The 11,894-nt window shown below is 33.9% G+C and overlaps 1 protein-coding gene across 1 annotated transcript in view; it reads right to left on the bottom strand.

The window, feature by feature from the left end:
* LOC109540328 overlaps positions 1–11,894 on the bottom strand; it is a 59,292-nt gene that overhangs the window by 46,172 nt on the left and 1,226 nt on the right. The window lies entirely within an intron of this gene.

Raw genomic sequence — 11,894 nt, 5'->3', positions numbered from 1 at the left:
ATCCACAGTGTATTGAGAAACACGTCTCTTCGAGCCAAATCGGGCAAGCGCAACGCTACAAGTTGATTTCCCAGAACCGGGCTCAGCTCTCAAAGGTGTTTTATCAGTAACCGATTTAATCATTAGAGAGATGTGAAAGACCATGTTTAGTGCCCGTTCACTAATAATTGCAGGCTGTACGTAATACAAGGCACTATTCCCTTTCATAGCAGTGTTATGGAACTTGGTGTGTTTTCGGGTTTTTAAGCTGCTGGCCGTGGTTAATTAGAATTTCTTCCTTACATTTTACAGGCATGAGTGGCTTAGATCTGCAGACATCGTTGGGTCCTGCTTGCTAAACCTCAGGAAGAAATTTGCGAGTCTATAAGCCCAAAACCTCACCAGATTTTGTTCAAAATTATACGTAAAAATCTAGTAACTTTTTGAAAATATTTTTTCGGGTTTTAGCAACATTTGGAATTGAAGTCATATTGTAGAAGAAGGACAATCTTATATTTATATGTATTAATTCAACTAGTTGACGAAACAGCGATTACTTAATGGAAATACATAATAAGTTTCATAACGAACAGTTATATCAAAAACAAAATTCCTAAAAACACACCATATTTTCCAACGAGGGTAGTAATCGGCAAACGTACATTCAAAATTACGTGTTCAAAAGAGGTAAAATAAGCGAAAAGAGAGGGAGATATCGTTACCTATGCAGCCAAATCGAGCAATAGATGAAATAGAAATCGCCTACGTTCCACTCATGATCCGAAGAACGCTTTGCAGACTGAGTTCTTTCGCACCAAATGTGTGTAGCTCTACAGGGTGATTAAAAATTGGCGTCATTCCTTAAGGTGTTGTTTGCGGTTGTTTTGCGAGTACAAAAAATAGTTTTAAAAAAATTTATTGTAATTAAAAACTCAGATATTTGCAAAAAAATAGATCAGAAGCATGTCAACAATGTTTGTCAAGTTGATCTGCCTAATTAATATTACAAATACCTCTTGTTTCTTAATTATTACAAACTGTAACAAACTGTAAACATGAGTCAACACAAAACAAAGAAAGTAAAAGTGACAATAAAATACTTTGAAATTAGGATAACGTTGCCACTTTGCCGTCAATGCTGCCAGCCTTTTTGGGGCAAATGAGTGATATTCCTAAATCCGTTACAGCTGTCATCAGAAACCTTTTATAGGTTATGTATGAATGATCAAAATCGAACAAATAAAATACAATTAAGTTGTTAAATCACAAGAGACGTTCGAAGCTCTGCCCGTTTAACCCCTAACTCCCGCTCATTTTCTACCGGTATTCGGAAGATCAGAGATTTAATGTGTTCTAGGGTGCTGTGTATCTTACATACATGGTAGGAATGACGCCCTTCCCCGCGGGAGTTATAGAAACAATTGTTCGGTGTTTGAGGAAGTGCAGTGGTTGTGCAATGCTTCGAGCACTACTGGAAAGCTCAGCTGCAATTATCTTCAATACCTGTTTCTCAAGGCTGGAAGCCGAACAGCTCAAGATCGTCTATTATCTGCGTCAATTCCGGGAGCCAATCGTCCAGTGTCTCCAGACCTTTGCTGGTTCAGTTATAGCTTCTGCTATGTTACTATGGCATTCCCATAACTAATCACATATTCGCAAATTCGATGTTGCTATTATTGACTGCCTGTAACTATGTACAAAAATTGTAGAAGAAATTATTTTTTAATACCAAATAAATTTTAGTCATTTGAAGCAAAGATCATAATTTTTCTTTTCAAACGGTTAAGTATTTCAATAGACTACCAATCAAAAGTGGGGCCATTTCAAAATTATGCTTATTAACAAAGTTGAAATACGATCTTCAACTATTAATAACTTCTAGGAATTTTAGTAAAAAAATTCAATATTTTTCTCGTTCTCTCTAAGTCAACCCCTATAGCCCCTTAAAAGGAAAGACGCCAATTTTGAATCACCTTGTATATTCAGGTATCATTTCAACATCTTAATCCGTGGATCCATATCGCACCCACATACGTTGATTTTACAAAAAAATTTAATTGAAGAAGAATCTTTGATGTGGTTTCAAAATGGCAATAGGCAACAATTTTGTTTTTTTTTGTTTAATTGAATAGTTCCTAGAGCAAATCAATTTAAAACTCAAAACGCGCTAAAAGTTTTAAAATAAACCATGTGACTAAAATCAGTTTTGACTGATTGGAACCTCAAACTAGTAAAGATTACCAAGTTGTAATACTTGAAAGGAATTTTAAATGCACATAACCAGAATTGCCAGATTTCATTTTTATATTATTGTACCTACAATATAATGTACAATTAGTCTTGACATAAAACATTTATAAATATGCAGTATATGTAATACGAATCCAAAGCATTAAATTTTATATATTTTGCTTTTTTAGGAGTTTTCAAGACTATCGTTATTTTTCACTGTTTTTAAATTAAACATTCATTATGAGTATTGCTTGATGTAAGTGAAGAAATTTTATTTTTCTATATAAAATAGCAATTAACTTTTTTTCCAGAGCAGTTGAGAACATGGCATCTAAGTGATTTGATGAGGCAGAAGAAATTTGTAAAATGTAAACAATAAATTGGGAAAATAAATCACTTTATTCAGTTTATTTATTAATTCGCCTCAATTGTGCAGTACTTGGTGTTAATTATGAATGTTAAAGTGTGTTATTTTCGTGGCGGTAAACCTGCAGTTAAATTATGAAGAGAATAGAAGCGAGAAAAAGAATGAGGAACTCATACAAGATCTATGCTATAGTGGTGAAAATATGGCTAAAACCAACTGTTATTTGCCCTCCCAATATTGCTTAATGCTTATGCATTTTCGGTACCCAAAAATCGCAGACAGAGAAATAGAAAATGCATCGGTAAATTGAAATAACAACTGGAAAAAATTCACAGAAACTACCAAAATTTGTCAAGAAATCAAATCAGTTTAATATTCTTCCATACTTCCGTGAATTGGAACAGTTTTATGAAAGACATACGTTAATAACAACAAATTTCCATCTCGTTCGCTGGGCAAGTAATAGAAAAAAAGTACAATTATTGCGTCACGGCCAAAAAGATTGGGATTGTAAGTAATATTAACGGAAAATTCCATTAACTATAGATGCACTGTTGCCGAATTTCTGATTTAGTTTTTAGCAAGTATTTTCAGTTTTAAGTGTGCGTTTTTCAATTAACATTTTTTAAACTTGTTTCTAAATTCCCTCGGTCAACTTCGCCTAAGAAATTGCACCAATAATTCGAAAATAGTTTTGGCGCGATGGTCGCTGATCCAAACAGTCCAAATCAATTTTTAGCATTATTAATTTTATATTCAAGGAAGCTCTTCACGGTAATAGAATGTTCAAAAACTTAGTGCGAATGAATGAAGGTACGCTGGTGAATTCATGTAAAAATCGTTTGGTTTATTTGTAGGAAAATTTTCTGACTGCATCTATGGTCTGGGTGTGTGTACAAAATATGTAAAGTGCGGCTCTGCAAGCATGACGTTTTCTTTAAACAGGAATTCAGCTGGTGGAAGTGGGTGCCGATCTACCGAGCAACGAGTATGCGATCGTCCAACCTACTATTTGTGAATTGTGAAGGCAATTTGCTAAAAAGAGTAGTATGCTGGTGTCGTCACAGTCCCAGTACGCAGATGCTTTTAGTACTGATAAGCAACAACCGGTTGGCTGGCTACGCCAGGCAGTACTAGATTTTGAGCAAAACCAGCTAAAGCTCTAAGCACGGTACAATTAAATAGGCCAAACAGTACCATACATTTTTTGTCAATCCCGCATCGCTTCAAAATACATAGCGGTATATTCGATAGTTTTTTTTAGGTTGGTAGGTCAGGGTCATTTACTGTTGCTGCAATAGCCAACAATTCCCGCAACACAACAATGGTAGAAAGAAAGCTTTTTTACCATCAACAGATTTGATTGTTGTATTTTGTTTCCCTGCAGTCAAATGAAGACCTGGGTGATGGATGATAACCAAACATGAAGACATGAAAATAATGACTCAAAAAATGTGTCACATCAAGTCTGAGGAAGTTATTAATAGTTGACACGTGCTCAAAACATTTGGCAATAGCAATTACCTGGGTCACAAAAGTCCTATTTAGATCGAGACCAGTGACTCAAAAATTTAGCTCACTTAGAGACAGCATAGAGACAAAGGGCACAAATTTCTTCGAATATTCCTTGAAGATGTTCATGATTGAAGTTCGGCTTCCAACTTTGCCATTTTTTTATAAAATAACTCAGTTGGCGAACTGCCAGAATAGTTAAACAATCCGTTGGAACATCTAGGAAATGTACTTGAATTCGCGGAAAGTTCCTACTAGACAAATTTAGAGGATGGCTCAAAGTTGACCTCATTCCTATAGAGGTGTTGTCTGGGGGTGTTTAGAAAGTGCAGAAGAAATACAGTGAAAATATATAATTCAAGCAAAAAGATGATATATTTGCAGAAAACTAAATTGTAAATTCGACAACAATGTGTTTGATCACTCCAGAAACTGAAGTGTTTCTCATTAACATCATAACAACATAAAATATATCATTTTATTGATGGAACTTTGTTTCGTTCGTGGTTTTTTAAGTGAGTTCGCAAAATAATGATTGTCATCCCATCCATGAATTTCTGCGGATGTTGAGCGTGATTCTCGTATGAAATTCAGTAATTTCACATTAAATGTATTGAAAGTGTGATTTTTTTGCATCTCACATCTGAGGCACTTGAGCTTTTGCCACCAGTTTTAAGAAAGGCCGAGCATCCGAGGTATTGCCTGGCTTGAAATCTTGAAGAAGAGTTGTTTTTTGCTGTATGAAAATGTTCGTATCGTAATTTAGAAGTGATTATTAAACGTGATTCTAATAAAAAAAGGAGTATGTGGAATACCTTTGATGTTAGCGCTTGAACGGAACTTAGTGCTTGAACCGTGCTGAACTGCACTCAGCACGATCTTAAACGATATGCAATAGCAGACTTTTTACCTTCATTACGCACTTTTTCTTCCTGAGACGAATCAGCTGGCTCGTATTAAACAACGAATTGTTTCGCGTAAAAAAGAATAACCATGGAATCCTCAAAGTTTAAGAGATACTTGAGATTATTTTTGCACCGTCAACATTTAAGATATTCATAGCAAAGTAAATAATTTAGTTGGGAAATATTCATTAGTTATATCACAAACGTTATTGATTTATGTGTCCATATTCTTGTAGAAATAGACGAAATCAAATTAATTACGGCTGTTATACAGGGTGTCGTTTAAGTACGTGAAAATATTTCCAGAGCAAACACGGAGGGGGAGGTCAAAATAATACGGTTTGTTTTTATAACAAAATTCTTAACGTTCCCTCAAAGGTTACCTTTCGAAACTTACGTTTGGAGTGTTAACTTTTGAACAACTTTGTATATTATAATCACTTATTGGAAATGTATTTCCCGTCTGTGGTACTTATCTATCTCTATGCCACCATGTCATGTTGGGAAGATCAGTCTGTCTTCTGGTCCGATTTTTTTAAGAATACTTGTATTTGATGTATGAAACTGTTAAAATCGCGCTATTTCTAAGTCTAGTTACAAAATAAGTAGATAACTTTGGCAAATTCTTCACTTTTCAATAGAGGTTAATAGAGTTCACTGGTTCTTATTATATAGTCCAGTCGTATTAGTGGTTTCAGATCGGAATTCCATGATAAGCTGTAAACTTGTATAAACCTTTATTTTAACATCCTAAAACTGGTCTCAAAACCTACTTATGATATTGTGGACGCCACTGTCAAAGGTCGAAAAATCGTTTTTTTGCGCATCTTTTGCAAATATCTCGTTCGCTGTAAGTTTTGTAGCTATCTGTATATATTATAAATATTGTAGTGGATTAAATTGTCGACAACTTTTGTTTCAATGTTTTTTATATCGTAAACCGTTTTAGAGATAGAGGGCGGTGAGCGCGCAGTGTTTAACTATGTACGGTATCATTTAAGATAGACCTGGGTCCACTACAATATTTATACTAAATTAAAATACCGAAAAACTTACAGGAAACGAAATATTGCGTTGCAAAAAAAAACGATTCTTTGTCCTTTGACGTTGGTTACCTACAGTGGAGTCCACACTATCATAAGTAGGTTTTGAGACAAGATTTAGGATGCTAAAATAAAGTTTTATACGAGTTACGAAACAATCAAAGATGACTAACGGCCAATAATTTGAAAAGATTTGCGGCGAAATTTCGCTCAAGACGCGCTAGACCACATTGTTCTGCGGCGCTTCACTCCGGTTCGTATCTCTACAGGGCACGTTGGCCTCTGTAGAGATCTCGACTAACCGGAGGAAATTTACACTAACATATGTAGTTCCTGATTCTCAAACGGTAATTATTTGTATGTTAAAAACCATTTGCTTTTTACTTCTGATCTTCATTTAATTAATTTTATTTTATTTCTGATTGTCCGTTGTGTGAGAAGGGAATAAATATTGAAACAAATAAATATCAAAAGACGAAAGGGGCTGGTTAAATTTTATTCTCTAGTAACATAAAATTGCAGCAGCGTGAAACAATTCGATCAATTGTAAGAGTGTTAAATTCTTCACCACCCGCGATCTTCCAAGAGGAAAGAGCATGGAATTTCAGAGGAAAATGGGTTGTATTGTCATATGCCAATAAGGGTTTTGGTGATCTGGAAAGCGACTATGTTGCGCTCTACCTACAGAGGACACCCTTGTCTCAAATGTTTCCCAATGTTAGAATCTGAGTGGGGGAGTAGTTTAATAAATAAGGAAAAATTGGTGAGAACGTTGTATTAGCGCTTGAAGAATTACAGTCCATTCACACCTTGAACGCTGTAAAGTCTGTGAAGTAACGAAGGCTACAGACTTCTACTAGAATTGTAGACAGTTTAACATTTGTTTTAATTTGTCTAAATCGTAACTTGTTACTGGCTTTGATTACTTGTTGTTCCTATTAGATTTTGAGCAAATCTGATACTTTTGAGAAGCCAATTTCAATTTCGTCAATAAGCATTTGACTTTTGCATCTTCAAATAACATAGCTTATTTCAATTCTAGGGTTAGTTGTATAGGGAAAAGTATTTAATTATTTCAAGAACTACTAAAATGGAGTTATGTATCATATGCAGGGTGATTCAAAATTGGCGTCCTTCCTCTGGAGCAGTTGGAGTGTTTTGGGAGTACAGAAAAAATAGTCAAAAAAATTAATTGTTATTCGAAACTGAGATATTTGCAAAAAACTAGATCAGAAGGATGGCAACAATGTTTTTCAAGAATCTTTTCTTAAATATCAAGATCTGAGGTGAAAATTAAATAGGTTAGGTTATCCCGTAACTTCAAGGGATTTCAACAATATCTCATATCAAAAGGCGTGGCTCATTGATCTATTTACAACTAAGCTACTAAACAATTTATACATATTTTTTTATTATGGAACTAATACTCTGAAAATTGTTGTCTGCTGAATAGGTATTCACATTTTTAAAATATTCCCAGTGGTAAAGGAGATAAAAATGATGTTGAGTTCTGCAATTTTTCAGTTTCACCCTTTATCTCCTAAGCAATAAACATAGCACTCATAACACCCATAACGGTTTCTTGATACCTGTTGCGGATTCCGAAAGATACCGTCCTAAAGAAGGCTTTAGATTATTTAGTAACAAATTAAAAACTCCAATCCTTTTTTGATTTCTTAAATCGGCAATAGTTCCAAGACGGGTTGGTTGGTTTTTCAACAATAAACAGCCATACGGTTGAAAAGTATTGAAATTGCTTCCTGATGTTGCCCTCCCTGCCTCGCTTCGATAACTTAACTCATTGTCCAACTAGTGCTACTGCTGTATTTATACTATCGTGACCCTGTAGTGTGGTAGAGGGGATAGCATGGGGCTGCAGAAGCGCGCGGTTTAGGCGTCACTCACCGTATAAACTTCTCTATTGATCCTGGTTCAGGAATATTATATTTTTTTTAGTGAAAAACATTTCTCAAAATATTATTTAAATCACTCAAAGTAAGGGTTTAACTATCGTGTCTTCGCCTTCTCACTATTGCAGATGATTTATAATAAACCCAAACAGATGAAGGTATTTGTAGATTAAATTGATGAAAAAAGCCGCAGAACTGATTGCATTTATCCGAAATTGAAATGCTGATCGCAACAATGGTTCTAAAATATATGGGACACTTAACAGTATTACCACTTCTCCCCACCCCGTGGCGAATATGGCTGCAATATATTTCGTCTATACGTGAAATCAATGTGTTCTGTGGGTTGCCAGGGACGACGCACCGTTGCCATGGTAATGTCGGCGTTGCAGCGACGCCGGCGACGCTTTGTGTGAAAACGACGCCGTTTCTCGCGCTATGAAACTTGCGGTCTCGGCTACCATCGGACATGGTCGGTTGCCTTCGTTAACGCGCGATTTTTTTTCGCCATGCTTTTGGTCGGTGTCTGACCCAGTTATTTTATAATTTACTATTTTGTTAGATGGTTCTCTTTGGGAACTGACCCACAGATTACAGTGAGAAAATACTCACCTATAATATCACAAGAGATAAATTTTTACGGCAAAATATTTCGATTGCTGTGAAAGTTTTTTTGCTTGGCAACTTTGTTAATGACATTTGCAATAAAGCCACGAGCTGGTTTTGTCAGAAATGTCATGCACGATTAAAGCTAGAGAATTCTTTTGCCTAGGAAAATCTTTTACTGAGTGATATTCGACAAGACTATTTCACGAAAAAAAAAACAAGCCAATTTTGAATTAAAAACAATATAAATAAGTGACACTTGTCAAACGAACAATGTTTTTTTACTTCAAAATAACAAACTTTTCAAGCTCCGGCAGGAGTTTTGACAGAATAAGTAGTGGTTTTGCGGCTAAAAAATAAAGGTGCTGATTTTGTACATGTCTAGCCTGTCTTAAGCTGTTTGACAGTGGCGTCATTATTTTACTCGTAATATTCAAATTTACCCATGTACCAGATTGGTTGGAAATATTTTCTTTGATATTGCGTGGTTGCCAGCTTGAGCGTTTGTTCCCGAAGATTTAAATTATTTATTTTCGTTGAATCAGTTTTATAGAAGTTTTAAGAACTATCTTTACTTTTTATTGTTTTTGGAATTTTCTTTACCCAAAAATAACAAACACGAATAGGAAATGTATCGGTAAATTGAAGTTATAGTTTTCTAACGAATTGTAACAATTTGATGAAATACATACCTTTATAACATCCAATTTCCATCCCTATCGGTGGACAAGTAATTAAAAAAACTACATTAATTGCGTCACTGCCAAAGCGCTTCGGACATACTTTAGGTAATATTAACGAAAAACCACTAATTGTAGGCGCGCTGTTGTCGAACTTCTGTTTTAGTTTTTAGCAACTATTTTGAGTTGAGTCAAGTGTGCGTTTTCCAATTAGCAATTTTTTATGTGGTTCCTAAATACCCTCGCACAAGGTCTCCTATGAAATTGCAACAATAATACGTGAATAGTACTTACAATAATGCAATAAGAAGTCCTAGAAAGTACCTAAACCCTAAAATATTTTTGTGAGTCAAATAAATACTCCCCAAATAAATAATAATCCATAAAAAATCACCAAACCACACAGAAACTAGCTGAAACTTTTCATATTATATGTCGATTAGGGTTCATTATTACCATCTAGGATCTTATGATAATTTTTTATTTTACTGATGGATTTACCCATGGGCTGATTACTTATTTGCTAAGTGGGTTTAAGAATGAAGCAATAGGTTTATTTATATGTTTTTATAATAACGATGAAGACGACTATTTATGGAACGTGAAGATTTGCACTCTTTATGTATGCATTTCAGAAGGTCAAAACTTATTTCTGTTATTTTGACGTGATTTTTTGAGGATTCATTATATTGTTTGTTGTATTTTTTGCAAATAAATGTAAAGATTGCAATTTATTTTGCTTAAAGTGAAACAGACCGCAACACAAATCGATTACCCATTGACTACGAAGATTAATATTCAGGGTGGAACACTTTTAGTAGTTCTAGTGGGAGTTCTGTAACATTGGGCCAAAAAGCGAATTTCTGGAAGAGACCTCTCATAATACACCAACTTCCAGAGATATATTTTAACTACATTTAATATACAGCATTTCTGTTTGTATATGTAAGGCAGCCATAAGTAGATTATTATGTAGGCAATATATTTCTTTTTCTAGTTGAAAATATTAACCTCAAATGAGCCGCCGTACCTTTCTGTATCCAGATAGACCCATTTCTCTTTTTATGCGCTTTTCTTCGCATTGAATAAAACTTGACGCATTTGAAGCCATTTAAGCCAAAGCACTTTTTTAAAAGCTAACGCGCATGTACTGGGTGTTTCTTAATAAGTCATCATATGTTACTGGGCGATTTTTCAGGTATTTTTAAGATGGAAAAAAGTCCATACTTATCGAACTACAATATTAAAAAATTAACTATAATTCTTGTTTTCTTGTAAGTAATTTTTGAGATATTAATGAATATGTGGACGAAACGCCAGTTAATTTTGATTTTGGTTTTACACCGCACTTCCTTTTTTTTTGACAAACACGCTAAATGAATAATATGAATGAACTATATTGTCATTGGTCCATTTCGCTTTGAAAAAAGTGAATACAAATATTCTGAGGACATTTTCTAAAAAAAATCTCAAAGAGCTGATCATTTATTACTTCTAGAGTATAACGGACATAAAAAATTTTGATAAATAATAAGAGTTTTAGAAAATTACTGTACCTTAAACCAAATTMTTAATAATCGAGATGAAAAAGAKGAATCGGAARAATAATAATCAATGTATCTCTAATAACTACAAGTGAAGAASTATTTGACTTAAACTCATTTCCTGCTGAAGTAGTTCGAATAGCCTTTAGATGTTTCCTCTTTTTCAATACAGAGATTGCGAGTTACTTGAAGTTTYCCAGCAAAATATTTAAATTGTATTAATTCGAAACAATCTTCCCACTAAAGATAAAACACATTTAATAGTTTCTTCTTTATATTATTTGGGTACAATTTAGTTGCAGTTAAATTACACTACTTAATGATCAACTAGCTGTTGATAAGGGAAGATGTATACAAAATTCTTTATAACATCGCAATAATAATATACAATTTTATATTCTTCTAGGTAATACACATCGGAAAATATGGGTCGATTTCTATCTTTTTCACACTTTTGCCTAGACAACCCTGACCACTGTCAACAAATATTAAAATAGCCTTCATATTTCATTAGTGATTGCTCATTTAAATTCATCATTTTATTGGCACTTAAATTTGCTAAATAGTACTTTTAGGTATGCACAGTAGTATTGAAAAATCGGCAGACTTTTTTAGGTCTGGTTTATGATAATGTTTAATATTTATTTTCCAGGGAGAGTGGGGTTTTAAATATATTTTAAATTATTTTAAACGTTGCATTATTTTTTTGGCTTCAAATATTTCGGTTTTGCATTTTTTCCGTCTTCTGTCGTTGTACTTTAGCTATATTTAACAAAATCGAATAAATAAGTTAATAGTTGAAATAGCAGATTGTTCATGATTTTATGTATGATATTTTTTCAAAAACTACACATATTACGTGAAAAATTATATTTTCGCTCCTCAACTATTATCTTAAAAATTCAATAGTCCTCTTAGCTGAGAATTATGAAAATGTTCAACTGATTTTTTCCAAGACCTAAGTTACTGCTGGACTTTGCAAGTATATTTTTAGCTATTTTAAATGCTGCATTATTTGATTTTTGTGTTCCCTCACATCTTCGAAAAACTTTATAATTGTAATTTTTTTGACTAAAAAATTTAATAATTTTATATCAATTTTTGCTTTCTACATTA

The sequence above is a fragment of the Dendroctonus ponderosae genome, unplaced genomic scaffold (genome assembly GCF_020466585.1).
Source record: "Dendroctonus ponderosae isolate FM_Combo_2020 unplaced genomic scaffold, Dpon_F_20191213v2 Dpon_F_20191213_3, whole genome shotgun sequence".
NCBI lineage: Eukaryota > Metazoa > Arthropoda > Insecta > Coleoptera > Curculionidae > Dendroctonus > Dendroctonus ponderosae.
Note: the sequence above shows the minus strand (reverse complement) of the source record. Positions and strands in the feature narration are given on the sequence as shown.